This window comes from Gossypium arboreum, chromosome 4 (assembly GCF_025698485.1).
Source record: "Gossypium arboreum isolate Shixiya-1 chromosome 4, ASM2569848v2, whole genome shotgun sequence".
NCBI lineage: Eukaryota > Viridiplantae > Streptophyta > Magnoliopsida > Malvales > Malvaceae > Gossypium > Gossypium arboreum.
In genome coordinates, this window is record NC_069073.1 from 99,021,739 (window position 1) to 99,046,140 (window position 24,402).

The 24,402-nt window shown below is 34.3% G+C and overlaps 2 non-coding genes across 2 annotated transcripts; one reads left to right on the top strand and one right to left on the bottom strand.

Moving 5' to 3' along the window:
• Nucleotides 1-11,110: 11,110 nt before the first annotated feature.
• On the top strand, nucleotides 11,111-11,217 carry LOC128292131 (small nucleolar RNA R71). Its single transcript, XR_008282116.1, has one exon. It is a non-coding gene; the product is annotated as a small nucleolar RNA R71 (small nucleolar RNA).
• A 9,651-nt stretch (nucleotides 11,218-20,868) lies between these two features.
• LOC128292017 (small nucleolar RNA R71) lies at nucleotides 20,869-20,974 on the bottom strand. The gene has a single exon (XR_008282001.1). It is a non-coding gene; the product is annotated as a small nucleolar RNA R71 (small nucleolar RNA).
• Between the last annotated feature and the right edge of the window lie 3,428 nt (nucleotides 20,975-24,402).

Genomic DNA, 24,402 nt, shown 5'->3' on the forward strand with positions numbered 1-24,402 from the left:
CCATTAAACTAATTTTCTCATTTAATACTTTTCCTAGACATTATAAGTTATTTCATAACTATTGAAATTCAGAATTTCCACATAAAACTCTAACTTCAAACTCTTTTACAATTTAGGTCCCAAACATTCACTTTCTATTCAATTCTTTCAACAAAATCAGCATATAAATAATTTAAAGCTCTAATTCTATATCAAATCATCATATACTTCCAGAACATATTCATAGAAACTTTCAATTTCTTTCATAGAATCAAGAACTAATGAATTCAACAAATGGACCTAGTTGTAAAAGTCACAAAAACACAAAAATTTCAAGAAATAATCAAGAATTGAACTTTCTTGCAGTAAAAATATGAAAAACCAGCTTAAGGGAACTCTTCCATGGTGTTTTTGCTGATAAGAATGCAAAAAAATAAAGAGAAATCTAGATATTTCCACTTTAGTCCTAGCTTTATTAAGTAAATTTTGCAATTTTTCAATTTTGCCCTTATTTTCTTGGTGATTTCATGATCTTGTCGTCCATCCCAAATAGACCTTAGGTCTATTTGCCTTTTAAACCCTTTTTCTTTTATCATTTAAGCTATTTAATCATTTCCCACAATTTTGCATTTAATACAATTTAGTCCTTTTTGTTCAATTAGCTATCAGTACTTTAAAATTTCTTGACGAAACTTTAATACTAACTTATTAACACTCCATAAATATTTATAAAAATATTTATGGCTCGATTTAAAATTCTCGAGGTCTCGATACCTCTTTTTCAATTCTAATTATTTTAATATATATATTTTTTGTACATTTCACTATTTCAAAACTTTTCCTGACATCACATTTAACTTATACTCACTAAATTAATAATATTTCCTACTCATTTTTTGGATTTAGTGATCTCGAATCACTGTTCCGACACCACTGAAAATTAGGCTGTTACAACTCTCCCCCCTTTAGGGATTTTCGTCCCCGAAAACCTTACCGGAAGAAGTTGCTTTCAACACTCATAAAACACCTTTACTAACTTCTCGAATCACAATTTGATTTAACCTCGAATATCTTTTTCCATTCACCTTTGAACTCTAGAACACAATGTTGGAACATCTTGTCAAAATTCTAAATTACCCTCTCGGGGATACATATACTCGGTGATCATCAAATGAAAAATCAGTACCTATTGAAATGATCATACGATCTTTCTTTGTCAAATGAACAACCATAAACTAAATAACATTTTCCTTTCCGATGTTAATGACAATCCCAATTCAAATCTATAGTCATTCTATCTCATAACACACTAGTATTATCATTGACGCAATAATCCTAAATGTTTTTAATGTTAAACACTTGCTAACAAATAGACATCGAACATGAACTCAAAGATATTATGTAACGCTTGTGCAATCACTAGTACATCTAACTCACAAGAAGATAATAAAGATCTTGATAATTTCTCAAAGAAAGCCGGAAGAAAAACACGCTTCTGACTTTGGACTTCCATCGAATGTAGATAATATATTTCCGCATGTATAAAACAAAATCATAATCAGTAGAAACATAAGAATAGTCACACATAAATTTTTACCATTAACTTCATTTCCAACATATTAAAATAGAATTCCAAGAAGATGAAGAAATGACGATCATAAACCGACCAGACCAATAGGGCTTTCGTCTAACATCATAATTAACTAGCATTCTCAAAACATCAGAACTCCACCAGAGACTGAACAACCACACACATATCTCTAAGGATAAAAGAATATATAAAATACCCAGAAAAGATGATCATATTCGTTTCAACTGTAACTATCACACACAGACATCTTTACTACTCAATTATCATTTTTTTTTACTAATTCTGTCATCATGAACGCCGCATCATTCCATTCACTAATGAAAACCAATTCAGGAAAAATTTCAGCAAACACATACTTCAGACATTGTATCTGAATAAGTCGACTAGCCGAGGTTAACTTTTTCTTTAACCGTGACATTACGTAATCTGAATGATCTTTAGAATAATCTGATATCTTTTTTTTTTAAACTGTATTCACTTGTCAAATTATTTTCAACTCCGTCTGCATTATTAATTATTCCATTACTGTACTCATTAGTTTCACATTTGTGAACTTATTCAACATTTTTTTTTTGTAAATTTTCATTATAAAATAATTCATTGGTAAGAGGGTGAGGTCGTAAAGCCTCTAACTGAGTTCTCATAAATACACACATATAACTTAGCGTTTATCATCAACATCATATCATCACAATTACATAATTCACTTCAAAAAAATTAACATATATGATTATGTTACACGAACTTTTCAATTATCCATTTCAAACTAGTGTACTTAAAAATACATTCCATGAATTTTGAGTAAATTTACTCATAGCATTTACTTAACCAAACAAGTCAGACACATAATATCATATGAATGCCACACAAACATAGATAAGTTTATCGCAATATAAACTTTCATTTCATTCACGTTTCATCATTTCTCAACTTTTGATTATCTCATTTCGTACATTGTCACATACATATCATGAACTTCTATTCTTACATTTCTAAGTTCCTTCTCATCATAAACACATTTCAAATATCTCAATATCACTAACTCATACTTCTCTTACCATATACATAATTTAAATTTAACATTTAATAATAAATAATTTGAATTATAGTAATATAATCGCACGTTGAGTATGTTTGTACTCGATTGGTATTACTATAATTCAAATTATAAATACTATAATAAATAATAGACATCAAACATTTAACAATATAAGTCATATGTGTTAATTATGCTTTAATTTCATATCTCGCAATAGTCTTTCATCAAATGGCATCATATATCATCTATATTATCTTTAATCAATTCATGAACCTTTGGTTCAAGCTTTCAATCTCATATCTCTATTTCAATTCACAATTCACATTTCTTTTCATAATTCCACTTTTCACACTTTCTATAGTTTAATCGATCAAATTCATTCGATTTTCTCATTTCATTTACTCAACCCTATTAACTAAACTCGGACTCGAGAGCGGATACGGATCCAACCAAACACACCAAGAAGGTACATTGTGCCTAAAAGCGGTACATAGTACTGATCAGAATATGACACATAAGTGCCTGAAACGACACACGAGGTGCCTGCTGCGATACACAATGTGCCTGAAATACGACACATAAAGTGCCTGATTAGTAAAGCCGACAAATCCCGTACACTTCCAGTTCCTATGGCATGCCAATTATATCCGACTAGTCCGACAAGTTAATAGGGAATTCAATTCTCATTTCAATTTCACTTAATATTCATATTTACCCCTATTAACAAGACTCAGACTTTGGCGAATACACGGATTCCATCCAAACACACCAAAATGTCCAACCAAAACACACCAGTATAATCCTCCAAAACACACCAAGTATCATATAATCCTCCCAAACACACCGAATAATATAATCCATCCAAAACACACCGAGAATAGCACAAAGTGCCTCTTGGATAAATCCAAGGATATAAACATCAACATATCCAAATCTCATCTCCAAATCCTTCTCAAAATCCTATGGCATGCCAACTATATCCGACTCGATGCAGTGCAGTTAATAGGGTATTCAATTCACTTTCAGTTTCCAATCAATACACATTTCAATTAATCACATATTCATATCAATTTCATTACATTCCCAATCAATACAATTTTCAAATATAACATATATCCAAAATTCTATTTCCACATCAATCACATATATCCATACAAATTTAATTCAATATTGATACTTACCTTAAAATTTTACTTACTTTAAAATTTTACTTACTATACACATAAATTTAAATATAACATTTATTCATACCTTTATGAGTTCCGACTCATCATAATCTACTTTTGCTCACATATTTGAGTATCGCTTTCAACATTATCATAATTAGCTCGGTTGGGAAAGTATCTCTATCTTTAAGTAAAATAAATCTCATCAGAGCTGGAAGATATTAAATTATCTTATCACAAGTTATATAATGGCATGTATTTCTAGACTTCACATATGCTACGTTCGGTCCGAGAACCGACTAAACCTTAGCTCTGATACCAATAAATGTAACGCCCCTAACCCGAATCCGTCACCAGAATAGAGTTACAGAGCATTATCGGAGTTACCGATTCATTTATCAGATATTTCATTAATCCGATATATTTTCTTTTCCACGTTCAAGTCTCGTATTCAAGTCATCTGGATCTTTATAAAGAAATTTGATCGTCGATTTCGTTTATTTCATGTTATAATACATTCAACTAATGCTCTAAACAAAATTATCATTTTACCCCTAAACTTTTAATTAATGACGATTTCATCCTTAGGTTAAAATAAAATAAAATTATTGCAATTTAATCCTTATTTCCAGTAGTTATTCTCACACAAATTGATAACAACCTATGAATTCTATAAAATGTCGAATTTTCCATAATTTTAACACTTTTCAATTTAATCCTTAAAACATGTTTTTCCCTAATCTTGAGCTAAATTAATAATTTCATTCAATTTTGTAATTTAAATAATAAAATAATCCATTTCATGCAAATTGGTCATTTCTAACAATTTTTTTTACAAAATTGCCCATAAAATTTTACTTTTATTCAATTTAGTCCATGAGCCTAAAACATACAAATTAGCCATGCTAGCTGAATATTCATACATATTTTCCTCCTCCTCCTCTCCATTCCATATCCTTAATTTATATAACATGCAACAAGTAACATTATCAATAATTTTACTATTTACTTATGTATATTCAAAATTGTCTATTTGCATCATAGTCACTAAATTATTTATATCTTAAGCTACAGAACTCGAAATTAAGATCCACTAATTTTCCCTAAAACTAGACTTACTTATCTTATTACCATAAAATTTTCAGAATTTTGGTTTAGCCAATAAGTACAGTTTATTCTTTAAAGTTGCCCTGTTACTCATTGTTTGTGATTCCGACCCTTCTTCACTAAGAATTAATTATCTCATCGCATGCGAGATGCGGATGATGTTCCCGCTTATTTCTATTGAAAATAGACTCTTTAAGGATTTTAAATAATCTCTTAATTATTTTATCAAATTTTTGATGATTTTCCAAAGTCAGAACAGGGGAACCCGAAATCATTCTGGCATTATCTCACAAAACTTATTATATCTCATGATTTACAATTTCATTGCTTACGCCGTTTCTTCTATAAGAAACTAGACTCAATAAGCTTTAATTTCATATTTTATTCATCCTCTAATTAGATTTCTACAATTTTTGGAGATTTTTCAAAGTTAGACTATTACTGCTGTCCAAAACTGTTTTAGAGCAAAATGTTGATTTTCATTTTGCCCCAAATTTCACAGTTCATACAATTCAGTCCTTACTTAATTAACCCCTCAATTAAACTAATTTTCTCAATTAATACTTTTCCTAGACATTATAAGTTATTTCATAACTATTGAAATTCAGAATTTCCACATAAAACTCTAACTTCAAACTCTTTTACAATTTAGGTCCCAAACATTCACTTTCTATTCAATTCTTTCAACAAAATCAGCATATAAACAATTTAAAGCTCTAATTCTATATCAAATCATCACATACTTCCAGCACATATTCATAGAAACTTTCAATTTCTTTCATAGAATCAAGAACTAATGAATTCAACAAATGGACCTAGTTGTAAAAGTCACAAAAACACAAACATTTCAAGAAATAATCAAGAATTAAACTTACTTGCAGTAAAAATATGAAAAACCAGCTTAAGCGAACTCTTCCATGGTGTTTTTGCTGACGAGAATGCAGAAAAATAAAGAGAAATCTAGATAATTCCACTTTAGTCCTAGCTTTATTAAGTAAATTTTACAATTTTTCAATTTTGCCCTTATTTTCTTGGTGATTTCATGCTCTTGCTGTCCAGCCCAAATAGACCTTGGGTCTATTTTCCTTTTAAACCCTCTTTCTTTTATCATTTAAGCTATTTAATCATTTCCAACAATTTTGCATTTGATACAATTTAGTCCTTTTTGTTCAATTAGCTATCAGTATTTTAAAATTTCTTGTGAAACTTTAATACTAACTTATTAACACTCCATAAATATTTATAAAAATATTTATGGCTCGATTTAAAATTCGAGGTCTCGATACCTCGTTTTCAATTCTAATTATTTTAATATATATATTTTTGTACATTTCACTATTTCAAAATTTTTCCTAACTTCACATTTAACTTATACTCACTAAATTAATAATATTTCCTACTCATTTTTGGATTTAGTGATCTCGAATCACCGTTCGACACCCTTTGAAAATTAGGTCATTACAGTTAGTCTCGAGAGAGATAATAATATAACTTAGGGATCTCCACGGAACAAGTTGAATGAATAAATCATCCGATTCAGAGTCAAATAACAAGTGAAGGCTAAGTGGATTTTTCCTTAGGTATTGTCTTAATCAATTAAGTTTTCCAAAAGGTATTTTCCCCAAATTTCTTTTCTGTGATTTCTTAGTTTAATTAATTAGTTAGATAAACAAAACCCTTTTATTTTTTAGGCTAGATAATAAAACAAAAAGTTGATACTAGTACTTTTAGTTCCTTTGGGTTCGATAATCTGGTCTTGCTAAAGTTATACTACTGTTCGATAGGTATACTTGCCTTCATCGTGATAATAGTTAGTTTCAAGAACGATTCATTATAAATATTTAAAACCTGTTACAAATATCACGTATCAATCTTGCCTTGATTCACTTGATGTAACAATTCCCCAATAGTTCAAGCCTTTCAAGGTGTTTATAGAGCCAATTTTCAGCTTTTGTGCAGAACTGTCGAATATAAACCAAATTTGTGAAAATTTATCATAAAAATAATTAAAATTTAATATGTTAATAATTTAAGTGTAAATTAATTATTTTATAATTTATGTGTGAATTTTGACAAATTTTACTATGAAACCGCATGAATTAGAGCTCAAAAGGTGCTGAAAAAGTCTATATTATTGTGTTTCCACACCCCCAAACTTAATTCATTGCTCGTCCCGAATATTGCACAAATTGAAAAGAGGAAGTGCTTGAAATTACCATTGAAAAATGTATTTAGAATACATACCCCACACAATTCTGAGTCTAGTGTAATTATGCTCAAGGATAAGAATTTTGAAATTATGCAACTCAAGTATACATATCGTTCGAATTATTCTCAATTGTTATCATGCTAGCAAGAATGGACTAAATGATTTCTTAATAAAGGCACGCTAATATTTACCACTTAATTTTTTTTCCCTTATTTGAGACTAACCTACAATCACTAAGTTGAACTTATGTCTTCATATGTTGAGCTTAGCAATTTCTCTCCACTAAAGTAGGAACCACGAAAATATGAATCAAAAGGTCTTTTAAATAAGTTATAACGTAGCTGGGCTAGGCGTAGGTAAAAGATAGATAATTTTAAGCTAAAAACCCTAGACGTAGCTTGGATCAGACCTTCGAAATAAGTAACTTCAATACACCAACTCATTTTGCTTTTACATGCTCTTTTGTACATCTATTTTTATTTCGAGTACATATACCCTTTCCTCTTCTTCTTTTTTCGAGCATATTATTATATGTACTACGATTTTTTTTTAATATTTGATACTTGTTTTCAACTCTCCCAAACTTATTTTCAGATAATATTCTAGATAAATTGAGTCTAGTGTTTCAGACAATTTAGAGATAATTATGAGAGAAGTGATGGCTTAATATTGCAATGGTTCAAATAAAGTCAGGCCATATAGTCTCAAAGTTGGGTTTCAAGGAATAAATATTCGTTAAGGTTGGCTTGAAAGGCTCAAATAGTCCAAACAAAAGTTTGCCTAAGTCATTTTCAAAATTCCATGCTTCCTAAGATTTTGCCTCAAGAAACTACTAAGTCAATTTTAGAGACTTAAACTTTCATGCATGTTTAGCTCTCCTAAAGAATTAAAAATTTTATGGTATGATTTGCAAACTTTATTAAGAGTAGAATTATGTCATAGTTCTACTAGCATAGCAATTATTGAGATAATAGAACTTTATTTGTACTAGAAGTTAGCATAACTAACAAAAATTCAATTTTTTGAACAAAATATAACTTAATCATAATTATAAAAATAATGTTTCTTGAAAAACACATTTAATTTTTGGTCCCTCTACATAAGATGAACAATGTCCCCATTGTTAAAAACAATATAGAGAATGAAAATATAAAAGTGAATAGATACTGTGCAAAATATAAAAGTGAATAGATACTATACACCAGGTAGGAGCCTAGGAAAAGGAGGTGAGTCAAGTTTCACTGCTTAAATACCAAGCTTTTCCAAGGCAAATCCAGTCCTAGACATGTACTTATCTATTGCCACACTTCTTATTTTGCAATTTGTTCAATTTTATTGATGATTTACAACTCTTATTTTATTATGCGAGAAATAAAAATCCTAATCTGAAAAAACTTTAAATGTCCTAAAAGAGAAAATAAAATAAAGTAAAGATCCCCTCATTTTATGTATTTCCAGATACCTCAAAATTCGACTCATCTTTTTCGTTCCTTGACATTTGAGTCCATGGTTTGAGTATAAAGTTCAGAAATTCAGGCACATAAACAAATGAGTTATGAAATATATATTTTAAATGCATCTCTGATTGAATCATCCCGTATTTTTGAGTATCTCCAATAATCTTGTTGCTGCAACTGCATGTGTTGCAGCATAGCCATTATATCAAACTGTTCACTTCGTGGAAAGGGTGGTTTCAGTTTTGAGCAGGTGGGTGAGTAGCTAACAGTAAGGTTTAAAGTTGGAGAGGCTGGCGATTTTAATAATAGTTTAGGTGCATTGGTTAATAGCTTCAGATAAAGGTGTTTAAGGTGGTGATTTAGGGAGTTAAGGGCTGTGACATTAAGGGTTAAAGGAGATGCACTATAGAGCTACTTGGAAGTGGCGGTGGAGCAAGGTAAGGACTACTGGGTTTTACAGAAAAGGGTTGAATATTTCCTCCCTACTAGTTTCTTAAACCCAATGGCAACTCCTTTTTGCATCCTAAGCTCTTGTACTGAAAGTAAACTAAAAACAACTCAAAGAAATTAGTGCTTGGGTTAAAAGTTAAACTAAAAACAACTCAAAGAAATTAGTGCTTGGGTTAAAAGTTAACTCTCTATTTAACAAAAGAAATACTTAAATTCTTCTGTCTACTTAGAAAAATATTTTTAGAAAGATTACATTAAATTAAACTCCCAAGAAAGATTGGAGGGGTAACAGATGGTCCTGCTTAAGTCCCAATCTCCTAGACAAAATTTTAATTAATATAATGACCCAAAGAAAATTTTATTTAAGTCTAGCATTTTATTCAAATGAGAAAAAAAAAAACTAAAAATATAAAATAATGATAGAGAAAGTGGAGAGAACTCCCTCCATTTTTTTCAAGATTGTTATTGACCATGGTGGTGTCAAATGGTCATTTTTCATACCAACCATAATCATCTAGGAAGTAATCATATTCTTTCCCATCAAATCTGTCCAACATCTTATTAAGGAAAGAAAACCCAGAATGGCCTTTCCTGGTGGCCTAGTTTAACTTCCTATAATTCCTACAAATCCTCTAACTCGTGACTCGGATATATGAAATAATCCATCTAGTACTCTTCTTGTGCCTTTCCAAAAACCACAAATGCCTCTTCTTCTTGGTCTTCGGTGAACTCAATTAAAATAATGATAGGTAAAGTCGAAGACAGGCCCAAACAGTCATATTTCCAATCAGGAGACAAAATCTTCAGTTCTAATTTAGCAGGCTCTTCAATCAACAACTTTGGTTGCGTATACTCCTGAGATGATAACTCTAATGATTCGAGTGGAACTTCTTGAGTTAATTCCTTCGAATTAGCTTCTAACAAAGCCAAGCATTCCTTGTCTTCATTATCACTTGGTGAATCCGCCAGTACAACATGTTTTAATAGATCATCTAAAGAATTGAGCTCGAATTTTGTAGAAGCCAATGATTCCATCTTGGATATAGCAGAGCATTCTTCAACTGTATCTGGGGATTTAGTACATAGAAGTCATTAAAAGTCACCTCGTCATCAAAGATTTCTTTCAACTAATTATCCTTTTGCTACTTCTGGAATTGTTGAGGATAAGATAGTGGTGGAATCTTAGCTTTAACCAGACAACTCTTCTGTAGAAATTTTTCTACATTCGACAAGGGTGTTAGATAATCAGAACTAACTGGTTCAGAGTTTACCTCATCAAGGATCACCAAATCTGGCTTCTATAAAACAAGCTCATCTTAAACCTCAACCACCTTAGGATCTAATGTTTTTCCACTTGGCAAAGTCACCGCTTTGCAATGTTCTTCGCCTGAACTTCTTGGATTTTCAGTATCACTAGGCAAAGCTCTTTGGGGCTTATTTTGAAGTTCATTGGTTAGCTAACCCATTTGATTCTCTGAATTTCTTAAAGTGGTATCATTCTTCACTATGTATGTCTTCAGTATATTCTTAAGATCACTTGAAGATTCAGTTGGTAGGGGTTGTTGCACTTGTTGAGAATATTCCGACAGATAATTTGGTCAAAATGGCATAATAGAGTTGCTATGGTCTGCCCATTGATTACTCAATGGAGAAATTGGATGATTCAGTCATGAAGAGTTGTAAAAAATTGATTGCGGACCATTCCAATTTTGATTTCCCATGTAATAATTTGACTATTGATTCGATGGGCAATTTTCAAAGAATTGGTCTTATCCACAGTGCTCACAAGAAATATTCTTGAACTGGTTCGGCTACTAACCTGACATATTACCATTGAAACCATTAGCAATAATGTTCTTAAGCATAGAAGACATAGAGGATACTTGGGCTGCCAAAGAAGTAAATGTGTCCGCTTTATGTACTCCTACTACTCATCTTTCTGAGGCTACCCGGTTGGTTGGCCACTGATAGTTATTGCTTGCAATTCTTTTAGTAATCTCATAAGCATCATTATAAGACTCAGAAAGAAGGGCTCCATTTGTCGAAGCATCCACCATCATTCTAGTATGAATATTAAGACCAATATAGAAAGTCTCCATTTGAATGTAGTAAATGTCATGTTGAGGGCACTTTCATAATAATTCCTTGAATCGCTCCCATGCCTCATATATATATTCTTTACCAGGTTGCTAAAATGAAGTGATTTCATTTTGGATCTTGGCGGTAAAAAATAGAGGAAAATATTTCATTAAGAAACATTCAAGATGCTCTTACCATGTAGTTATGGAACCAGATAGTAGGGAGTTCAACCACGCTCGTGCTCTATCTCTTAAGAAGTATGGAAATAATATCAGTCTCAAGGTGTCCTTGGTCACCCTGACTAGTTTAAATGAGTCAGTCACTTCCATGAATAGCTGAAAATGAAGATGTGGATCTTTAGTAGGAATCCCACTAAATTTACCCATATTTTGCAACATTTGGAACATGACCAGATTCAGATCGAATTGTTGTGCCACATTTTTGGGTCTCCTAATACTAGGATTGAGCTCGTTGAATAGAGGAATGACATTTTGTTGAATGGCATAGTTTCTTTCATCGGCAACAATGATCGGATTGTGAGTATTATAAGCAAATGTTCCTCCTGGAATTTGGTTTTGATTTTTGAAATTCATCTATGCGGTCCGTCTTTGATTCACTTGTCTTCTCTTTTGTCTAAAGTCCTTTCAATTTCAGGGTCTATAAGGAGTAAGTTAATAATTTAATCAATACTCATAAACACTTAAAACAAACAAAAAAATGGAAATAAAATTTAACAAAAAAAAAGACAAAAATGCAAAATTAACAATTTCAAAAATAATGTCTTTTAAAAGAATCCCTGGCAACGGTGCCAAAAACTTGGAATGATAGAAATGTGCAAGTGTACACAATCGCAGCAAGTAATAAAGTGCCAAGTAAATGTTGAGTTATCATACTCGCAGGGACAATGACAGAAAAATATTTATGAAAAGTAAATCAAACACTTTGGTGATGGGAAAAATATTTTGTTCTGAAGAAGTGATTTTAAAAACTAAAAGTTAACTAATTAATAGAAAAAAAGTAAAAATTCCAAAGCACGATTTCAAAAAGATGGTCTCAATCAAGATGACATAATTATGTTAGATTAATTACATTTCCATAACTTAGAATTACTAAATTCATGTTCATGTTGTTATGAACAATTTCACGGCTACTTGGTAATTTGCTAACTACTGCTCCTACGTACTTATTAAATTAACTAATCTCTTAAACATTTTTCATTGTCAATTCAAAAAATTAATCAATCATCATAAGCACATAAAAGATTAAGTGAAGTAACAATATATTTCTATATTGAAATAGTTTAATCACAATAATCTTGCAAGTTATGCAAGCCTAATTTACCGTTTAATACTGTCGCTAATTTAACCTTCAACTACCTTAAAAGATTAAACATGCACCAATTAAATATTGTGTTAATTAATTATAATTTCAATACGTTTAATAATTTATTCATTCATTACCTTACATTTTATAATGCAAGTATAACATAAGCAAAGTTTTATTTAATTGAATAACTCACCAAGGCCTATAACAACACGAACATGATTTTAATAATTCAAGTGGGTAGAATGCAATCAATCTAACATGAATTAAATTAAGCCATTTTAATTAGAACAACAACAACAAAACAGTTATTCATATTCATAATCACAACATAATCAAGAAAATTAAAGAGAAGGGAACTAGGAAGCAAATCCAGGATTTCTCTGAAGCCAGACTAGTGTGCTCCTCTTCTTCTCTACTTGTTCTATTGAAACGAGGCCTCTACGAACAATTGGATGATGCTATTCCAAGGTGGAAGAAAGCTCTTTTTCGAAAGGGAAATCGACAAGGGAATGAACAAGAAAAAGGGAAAAACAAATTAAGAAGAGAATAGAAGAGAGAAAAGCAAGAGAAAGAAAAAGATGTGTGGGAAATGAATAGTGTGTTGAATGAATAGGTGAAAGGGGGATTTATAGGTGGGAGTGGCTACTAAAAGTAGCAAATAATTAGCAGCCACACACTTCCCTTAGCAAGCCACACATGGAGCAAAGTTTGAAAATGTTTCAGACTTTGCTAAATTTAGATTGGGGCAAATCTTTAAAGGCACAAAAAGTGGAGGGGTTTGAATAGGATTTTAAGGAAACTTGAAGGCTATTCTGCAATTAATTTAATTAGATAAATATGCTGATTGGTCAGCTTATTGGGTTGGTTTTCCGTTGCAAATTTTCTTATTGGATTAGTCTTCAATGCTTTTCACACTGGACAAGTTTCTCCTTCAAGCTTTATATTAAAATTTAACCCAATTTAACTTGGATAAAAATTAAATATAAAGTATTTAAATGATCATCATTTGACCGACCTTGGCTGGAAATATATTTAATCTTGCCCTTCGTTTACTTGATGCAAAAATTCCCCAACGGTTCAATCCTTTCAAGGTGTCTACCGAGTCAATTTTCACATTTTTTGCAAAACTGTCGAAAATAAACCAAATTTATGAAAATTTATTATAAAAATAATTAAAATTGAATATGTTAATAATTTAAGTTTAAATTAATTTTTTTAGAATTAAAGTGTGAATTTTGTCAAGATTTACTATGAAACTGCATGAATTAGAGCTCAAAAAGTGCTGTAAAAGTCTATATTTTTGTGTTTCCACACCCCCAAACTTAATTCATTACTCGTCTCGAGTAATGCACAAATTGATAAGTGGAAATGCTTGAAATTACCATTGAAAATTGTATTTAGAATACATTTCCCCCACAATTATGAGTCTAGTATAATTATGTTCAGGAACAAGAATTTTGAAATGATGGAGAAGCCCTCAACGAATCTACAGTAATAACCAGCTAACCTCAGAAAACTTCAGACCTCAGTAACACTCTTCGGTTGCTTCTATTCTAGAATAGCCTTGACCTTCTTTAGGTCAACACAGCTCCCTTTAGAAGATACCACATGACTAAGAAACATCACCTCTCGAAGCCAGAATTCACACTTACTTAGTTTTGCATACAGCTGCTTCTCACAAAGAATCTAAAGAACAATCCCGTAGATGTGCATCATGGTCAGCCTCGGTTTAGGAATACACAAGAATGTCATCTATAAATAAAACTACAAACTAATCTAGATATGAGTGAAAAACTCTGTTCATCGGGTCCATAAATGCTACAGGTGCATTAATTAATCCAAACGGCATAACCGGAAACTCATAATTCCCATACCGAGTCCTGAACGTAGTCTTCAGTATATCAAGCCTCTTTAACCTTGAGCTAATAATAGCCAAACCTCAAATCAATCTTCAAAATCACTATCTCTCCCTTGAACTGATCAAATAGGTCATCAATTCAAGGCAACAAATACTTCTTCTTGATGGTTAACTTGTTCAGTTGTCGATAATCAATACACAACCTTAAGGTACTGTCTTTCTTCTTTACAAAAAACACCGGTGCACCCCAAGGTGATACGCTCAGTCGAATAGACCCTCGATCCAACAACTCTTACAACTTGATCTTCAGCTCTTTGAGTTTTTTCAGTGCCATACGACAAGGTGCGATGGACATTAGTGTGGTACCAAGATACACCTCAATACCGAACTCAACTTCCCGATCTAGCGGTAAATCAGGTAGCTCCTTCGGAAACACATCAAGAAAATCCCTCACAATGTAGATATCCTGAACCCTCAAATCCTTACTTCTTAAATTAAGCACATAGGCTAGTTAAGCTTCACAACCTTTACTTAACAACTTTTCAGCCTTGATCGTTGATACCACATTGGAAAGAAATTCGGGTCTCTCCCTAATGACCACAATTTCCAATCCATATTTAACTCTCAAAGTCAATTGCTTTGGCTCAAAATCTATCTTTGCCCTATGCTCAGTTAGCCAATCCATTCAGAGAATCACATCAAACCCACGAAACAACAACTCCATCAAATCCACGAGAAAAACATACCCTGGGATTGTCAACGGACACCTCTGATAGACGCAATCAACTAGAACACTCTCTCCCAAAGAGCTCGTCACAATCATACCTTGGCTAACTATAACACCCCTAACCCGTAACCGACATCGGATTCGGGTTACGGGGCATTACCAAATAGACAGAACATTTCGAACCAATTCAGACTCACAGATACTATTTAACATCATCTCATAAACAAACATCTCTAATTATGGTCTACGAGACCTAAAATACACATTTAAAGAAAGGTCGGAACTAAACCGAACTTATTCAGAATTTTCAGAACTTAACCAATTCTTTCAAACTGTTAAAGTCACACGCCTGTGTGACTAGGCCGTGTGGTACACACGGGCACTAGACATGCCCATGTGAACCAGTCGTGCCAAAAATAGGTCCTATACTGACTTTTTCACATGGCTAATAGGCACGCCTGTGTACTATGGCCGTGTGATACTTAGCTAGCTCCTGACTTTAGCCCACGGCTATATGACACGCCCGTGTGTCGAGACCATGTGATTCTTAGAAGAATACTACTTTTCTTACACAGCCACAAGGCACGTCTGTGTACCCTGACCGTGTGGCACCAAGCAGCCTTGATTAAAGCCAAATTGCCACCCCTTTTTGGGTCCAATCCTACAAGCAATAATATACAACATTCATACCAAAATCTCCAACCAATTTCATGCTTAAGAATGACCAAAACACATTAGAACTTAGCACATTACAAACATACACCAAAACTATACACAACTCATCATTGTTAGCCAACTCATAATATATACACATCAAAACTTATACACATAGACCTTCTAGCCTATACATGCCATACTTTAAAATATTTACACTTTCAAAAGTACCAAAATCAGATCGATAGTGTGGTGACGATCCTCGACTATCCCCGGGCCTTCAGTAGCTACGATAACTATAAAACAGACAGTAAACACACAGAGTAAGCTACAAAGAGCTTAGTAAGCCAAATACAATTGGTCTAACTACTAAAGCATATATATACAATTCAACTATATAGATTCATAACCATTTCATAAAATAATTCATAAACTTAACCATGCCCCTTTGTTGGCATATATGTCATACTTCATTTCCATACATATTTCACAGAGAGAATTTTTCATATTCAGAAATTTAGTACGATACAAACGTTCCTGCATAGGTTATACAATTCATATACTCAATCTCCGATTTCATACGCTATAATCAGAAGGGTTAGAAATGATACAAATGCTCATAATCAAGTACAATGCCGACATCCCAGACGTGGTCTTACATGTAATTCAATATCGATGCATCTGTCCCAAACAGAGTCTTACACAAAATCAAATACGATGCCAATGCCCCAGACATGGTCTTATACGTAAATCTCAATCGAGGCCCGTGTCCCAGACATGGTCTTACACGATGTCTCAGACAGATGTCAACTTTTCTTCAGAAACATACAGAGCTTTTCGGATACTATCATATTATCAGAATTTATTCGAAATCCATTCATCAGGCTCTCATGGCCATCCAATATAGATTACAGTACAGAATTTATTTGAATTAACACGTAATTGTAATTTGACTTACCTCAGAGGGATTTTCGATAAAACGAGTCGACTATTCAACTATTTTGGACTTCCCCTAATCTAAGTCCAATTTTCTTTGTTCTTGATCTAAAACAATACAAATTCAACCATTCAATCATTCATTTCATTCAATTTAATCCATATACACATATTTAGGGCACTTTACATTTTAGCCCTTACATTTTCACACTTTGACAATTTAGTCCATTTTTCACAAAATCACCAATATGCAAAATTTCTTTACAACAAGGGCTAGCCGAATTTTCATGGCTTCTATATAAGCCCTTACAACATGTTCAATTCACAATTTAGTCCTTCAAAACCTCATTGCCAAAATTTAACTCAAATAGCTCAATTTCATCAAAAGCTCAAAGACAAAACTTATGAACCATCTACCAAGCATTCATAATTCATTCAAAAACATCACAACACCCATGATATCAACAATGAAATTTCATGAAATCTTCAACAGAAACATAAATTCAAACATGGGCTTTGAAGAACACGAAGCAACGATCACAGAAACGTAGAAATTATCAAAAACAGACGAAAATTCATACCTTAATCAAGGATTAGGTTAGCCGAATATCAAAACCCCAATTTGATTCTTTTTCTTGCTTCAATCTGCTAAGAGAATGGTAAAAATGAATACCATTTTATGTTATAATTATTTAACATATGTTTAATTTACAATTGACCAAAATACCCTTTAGTTATAATTCATTAAACTTACCTAACATGTCCATAATTGTCCACCATTAACATAAATGGTAAATTTGACATGCAAGGACCCATATTTTAAAAGCCAAGCCAATTAGGTGCTTTAACATTTAGCATTCAACTTTTACACTTTACGTGATTTAATCTTTTTTCATGATTAAGCACAGAAACAGACAAATTAAATCACAGAAATTTCACAGATGTAAATTCACATATCATAGACACAAAAAATAATATTAAAATATTCTTCAAACTCGAATTTGTGGTCCCGAAACTACTATTCCGACTAGGGTCAAAAATGGACTGTTACATTAACGGTCTCGACCAGAATCCCAAACTCACTAGTCAAATCACTCACGATATATGAACGTGTGGAACCTAAATCTACTAACGAAAATAAAGAAAAGGATCTCAATATGAATGTTCCTGCAATCACATCCATTGTCTCAAGGTCCTGCGGCTCCCTCATAGCGTAAAAAAATAGTGGGTCCACCAGACTCAGTCGGTGTAGCTACTGTATGAGTAACTGCCCTCTAACCCATTGGTTTCCCTTTACCACCACGACCTCGAGCTCATCCTCTAATAGGTGCGGTAGTCTGAGCCAACTCAACTCTCTTCAAGCAGTCCCATAACCAATGCTCTATTGACCCACAACGAAAGCACACCCCTGATACTCTCCAACATACTTTCGGGTGCCTACTTCCACAATGTTCACAAGTTGCTACCTCAGTTAATCATCCCTTAAACACTACTGTAGCACTTTGTGGTCTAGTCTGGCTCGGTCGAGAGTCCCGTCACCCCGATCAGACTTCCAAAATCACGACCACTCTTGCCTGGCCTTTTCGATAGTCTTGACAGATCGGAGCCCCTCTTTTTAGACACAGATACAATTGGTCTTGGTGGCTCAATAAGTGTCTCCTTAATTTCCTTACGTTTCTCTACCAAATCATCGAAGGCCTCAGTGTTCTACGCTACTAGATATACCCAAATCTAAACCTCTTACACCTCTCTTTCTCAAAGAACACCATCTCTGGAGCATACTAGCTGAACTGCACAAACTCAGACTCATACTCAACCAGTGACATACTTTCCTGGACCAGATTCAAAAACTCCCTCTTTCTGGCATCCAAGTAATGCTCTCCCGAGTACTTCTTTTGGAAAGACTCCAAAAAGAACTCCCAAGTCAGGTGATCAGTAACGGTCCCTCTCTTTACCGTATTCCATAACAATGAGCTTCACCATTTAGTAAGGATATAGTGTAGCCAAACTTCTCATTATCCGAGCATCACATTTGTTAAATGATCCTTTCAACACTCTCTAAATAATATTCAACAATGGTCGGATCAGCTCTCCAGAATTCTTTACCACCCAAAGCTCGAAGTCTTTCAAGTGGCAACCCTCTAGCAATTAGGGTAGGGTTCCCAGTAGCTCTACTCTGAAATGCCCCAATCAGCGCTTGAACCAAGGGCTCAAAACCAGTTTCAAGTATAGCTTGCCCCGAAGCTGGTTTGATAAACCGTAATTTATACATATTTTTACCCTATGCTTAACGCATTTTATGGATGATTTTCCATTAGAATTGGTGAATTCGATGCTCCTAATGCTTTAATTTCATGTTTTATACTTAAGAGAGCATAGGAGAGCAAAAGGAATGAGAAACGAGAGAGCAAAAGGAACGAGAAACGGGCCAAAGTACGAAATCAACACGGCCTGGACCTCCTCACACGGGCAGACCACTTGGTCGTGTCAATTTGGCAGGCTCGAGCACGACCTGAAGTAATCGCACACGGGCGTGTCCCTGCCGAGCCCAAGTTGAGTCCAATTCGAAAAAGGCTAATTTTGAGGGCTCTTAGGCTTTTCAAAGCCTATAAATACACCTTAGAGGAGGAAGAAAAGGGAGGTACAGAGGGGAGCAAGGAATTACTCCAAGGAAGCTGATTGATCCATCTCAGAAACCGGATTCATTATCAAGACTGAAGATCTCTCTTCAAATTCCCCTTCAGAAGTTTTGGGTTTTCTTTATGTTTTGTATTCTTTATTATTCTAAGATGTTTTCTTATTTAGTTATGAACTAAAACCCCTAAATACCTAAAGGGAAAGAAACCTAAGATGAATCTTGTTATTATTTTCTGAATTGTATGATAAATATTTAACTTGTTCTTAATTATGTGTTCTTAATTCTTGTTTTGATATCCCAGGATACTGATTCAAGATAAGCTCTTATTCAGAGGAGGAATAGACCTTGTCTAATAGTACATTGGTCATAATTAAGCAGAGTTGTTTGCGCGCCTAGACATAGGGTGACAAGATTTTGCCGGATTAGGGTGAAACCTAATAAGGGGATCCATAGATCGAGTTAATGCAACCCTAGGGTGTTAATTAGAGAAAGGTCTCAATGATTCAATCTAGGGATTAGACGTTATTATTCTTGAATAGGGATAATAACATAGCTTAGGGATCTCTATGGAACAAGTTAAATGAATAAATCGTCTTATTCGAAGCCAGAATAACAAGTACAGTCTAGGTGGAGTTTTCCTTAGGTATTGTCTTAATTCAATTGATTTTCCAAAAAGAAATTCTCCAATTTCATTCTCTGTGAATTCTTAGTTTAGATAATTAATTAGTTAAAAAAAACTCTTTATTCTTAAGCTAGATAATAAAAAGACAGTCATTACTAGTACTTTTAGTTCCTTTGGATTCGACAATCCGGTCTTGCTAAAACTATACTACTATTCGATAGGTATGCTTGCCTACATCACGATAATAGTTAGTTTCAAGAACAATTAATTATAAATATTTAAAACCTATCACGAAATCACGCGATCAAGTTTTTGGCGCCATTGCCAGGGAACTAAGATATTAGGAACGCTCAATTTTTATTACTTTAGCCATTTATTCTTCTTGCAATTTAATTTAATTTAGTTATTATTATTACTTATTAATTTACTTTTTTTTCTTGGCAGGTTTTTATAGTTTATGACTAGAAGAAACCCGTTAGGACCACTGCTTTTTGACGAAGAAATCGATTGCACAGTTTGTAGAAACCAAAGAGAAATAAGGTGAAGCTTTAGATACACAGAGAATGAGCAAGAGGACGATACTCAACCCCTAACTGAAGAGATGGCTGAAAACCAAGACAATTAGCTACCTCCTGCAATTGCGGTTAATCAAAATCCTGCTCCACACACTAAGTATGATTATGCTAAACCTTCTTTAACAGGAACTGAATCGAGCATAGTTAGACCTATTGTAGCTGCAAATACTTTTGAAATGAAACCTAACATAATTCAAATGATACAACAGTTTGTTCAGTTTGATGGTTTGCAGGATGAAGATCCCGACGCTCACTTAGCAAACTTTTTGGAGCTATGCGATACATTTAAAATCAATGGCGTTTCTGATGACGCCATACGTCTTCAGTTGTTTCCCTTTTCATTGAGGAACAAAGCTAAACAGTAGTTAACCTCGTTACACGAGGGTCAATTACTACTTGGGAACAAATGACCAAAAAAATTTTACTAAAATATTTTCCGCCGGCTAAAATGGCTAAATTACGTAATGATATCTCTTCTTTTGTGCAGATGGATTTAGAAACACTTTACGATGCATGGGAGATATATAAGAACCTTTTGAGAAGGTGCCCTCACCACGGGTTACCACTTTGGCTATAGGTTCAAACGTTCCATAATGGGCTAAATCCTTCGACTCGACAAATGGTTGACGCAGCTGCTGGCGGAACCATCAATAATAAAACACCTGAAGATGCCTATGAGTTTATAGAGGAGATATCACTAAATAACTATCAGTGGCAAGTCATGAGGACTAAGTCAACTAAAACAGCAGACGTTTATAACATCGACTCGATTACTATGTTGTCAAATCAGGTAGAACTTCTAAATAAAAAGATTGATGGTTTACTTGGTTCTACTCAGGTACATCCAGTAATGAGATGCAAGACGAATGGAGGAGGAGCATGCACAGAGCATCAACCCTTCAACCCTAGCATCGAGGAGGAACAAGTCCAATATATGGTAACAATAACTCTCAATCCCAAAATAACCCATACAGTAACACTTATAATGCAGGTTGGAGGAACCATCCCAATTTCTCGTGGGGCGGTCAGGGACATCAAAGACCATAACATCTTCCGGGTTTTCAACAACCACCCTATCAACAAGAAAAGAAGCCAAACCTTGAAGAGATGCTCACAAAGTTTATCTCGATGTCAGAAACTTGTTTCCAGAACACTGAGACAGCACTTAAAAATCAACAAGTGTTAATCCAAGGGCTCGAAACACAGAGAGGCCAGCTTTCCAAACTAATCTCCGAATGACCACAAGGTAGCTTGCCAAGTAATACTGAACCCAACCCAAGGGAACAGCTCAATGCAATTGATATTCAAGATAACGAAAGAGTTCTTGAGCCTGAGCCAGAACCAAGGCAAGACACTATGGTAAGTAAAGGTCAAGGTGAGGTAGGTCATAATAAAAACAAATCAGTAAATGTCGAATATAAACCTCTTGTGTCATAGCCCAACGCGACAAGGAAAGACCGCTCAGATGAACAAATTGGTAAATTCCTTAAACTCTTAAAAAATTACATATTAACTTACTGTTTATTGAAGCCCTATCACAGATGCCAAACACAATGAAGTTTTTAAAGGAGCTTTTAGCAAATAAGCAAAAGTTGGACGAGGCGTCGCATGTAGAGCTAAATGCAGTATGCTCAGCTATTCTACAAAATAAGCTACCGAATAAACTAAAAGATCCAAGGAGTTTTACGATTCCTTGCTTAATTGGTAGTTTAGATGTTAATAATGCATTAGCTGATTTAGGGGCTTATACATCATGCCCTACAAAATATTTAAACAATTAGGTCTTGGGAAACCCAAACAGACTAGGATGAGCATTCAATTAGTAGATAAAACTATAAGATTCCCTAGGGTTATTATTGAAGATGTGCTAGTTAAAATTGATAAATTTATATTTCTCGTTGACTTCATTGTTCTAGACACGGAAGAGGATAGCAACACTCATTTAATTCTAGGAAGGCCCTTTTTAGCAACTGCTAAAACGATTATTGATGTTGGTACAGGTGAACTCACACTCCGTGTGGGAGACGAAACAATCACCCTTCAAGCTCGCAATTCTGGCAACACATTACAAATTGAAGGTGATCGTCTAAACCATTCTACTAAAACTGACAATATGGTGCAACCTTCTTTGAAGGAAATGAGTATGAAGGAAGTACATGAGCCATTCTCAAGCAATAGTAGAGGACCTATTCATGAAGATCGAAGGCTACAAATTGAGGAGCTAGATGAATGGCGGATGCATAAATCGAGAACACCCGACAAATTGAATTTATGACAAAACGAGCTCAATACCTTTCCAAATCAACTTAAGGTTGGAGATAGAGTCTTATTAGATGCCACAGATCCCCACATTGTCGCTACCACACCGAATGAAAAAATCCCTCTTACGGTACTTAGCATTTTCCCATTCAGTACAGTCAAGGTGAGTCATGCCAAGTTCGGCACTTTGAAAGTAAACAACACCCATTTAAAACCTTATTTTGATGAGATTGATAGCAGGAATGAGGAGTATAAACTCCTCACACCACCATGATCATTCAACGGAGAGGTAAGTCGAGCTTAGACTATAAATAAGCGCTTCTCGGGAGGCAACCCGAGCACTAACTGTATTAACTTCTTTAAAATTTAGTCTTCATCATTTAACTTACTAACAGAGCTCTTGATTACAGGTTTTCTATAGAGACACGGCCAAGAGCATGAGCGTGCTTAGGGCTGTGTGAAAACAAGGCAACAATTTTCCCAAAAACAGGCTACGATAAAATGCCACGGCGGTGCGACATGGCCATGGTCGAACATGCCAAAACAACACGGGCGTACGACACGCCCGTGTGGAAGAACCGTGGGTGAACCTGTTAAAACAGCACGGGTGTGCGACATGCCCGTGTCTAGCACCCGTGGTCAAACCTATTAGATTGACACGGGCTTGGGTCTTCGTACACTGGCGTGGGAGAAGCGAACAACACCAGACACGACGTGTGACACAGCCGTGTGCACCCATACACCCTAGGAACACAGGCTTGTACTAAATGTCAGACGCGCCCAAATTCAAAATTCATGAATCACACGGGCTGAAATTGGGGAACACGGGCATGTTACCTGGTCGTGTGCCCCAAAATCTATAAAAACCCTGCACTGTTCATTGTCTTCCCCACCCAAAAACCCTAACCCTAGCCACTGCAAGTCCACACGACCTCCCCGCCACGCCCATGCACCGCATCCAACTCTATTTTTGCCGCTCATTCTCCCTTTTCTAGCATTTGTTTACTTTTTTCCCTTTAATTGCACTCATTTTTCATGTTAGTTATCATAGTACTATGCATTTTTCATGATTATTTTCATCTTTCTATCACTCACATTTTATTCATAGAACAAGTTATTATCTTTTTCATGTTCAAATTCTTACTCTTTATATGATTTCTCTACTTTATTTGATTAGTTAGAAGTAAATATTCATGATTAGAACAATAGACATACTCATGCCTTTAGTGTTAACATTTTTCATCCATGACACATGTTGCATTCCATGAAATTCTTTGCCATTTTTATGCCTTACAATTGATTGCTTTGATTAACTTGTTAGTCTTAGTAGTTCCTGAAATTATGATTGTTATTTAAAATTTTTCTTCATTTTACTTTGATCATTCCTCAAGATGAATTAATGGTTTTGATTGCAGGTACCATGTCGTCTTCACGAGGAAAGAAACCCACCGTACCTACTTCAAAAAAATGGAAGGGAGCGTCATCTTTCGCGGGTCCAACCGCAGAAATTCGTCACCCTCTCCTGCAATTCCCCCTTGGGCCCTAGGAAGAACTTTTTCAAATACTTCGGGCCCGACCTTTAATTAGGGCCGCTGCATCGACTGGGCTGCCGTAGAACAAATACAGTTGGCTGATGCGATTCGGGCCCTCCTAACCACCGACCCTTGGGAGTTTTTCTTTGGGATCATCAAGCCAACATACCTTGAGCTTACGATAGAACTATGCTCAAT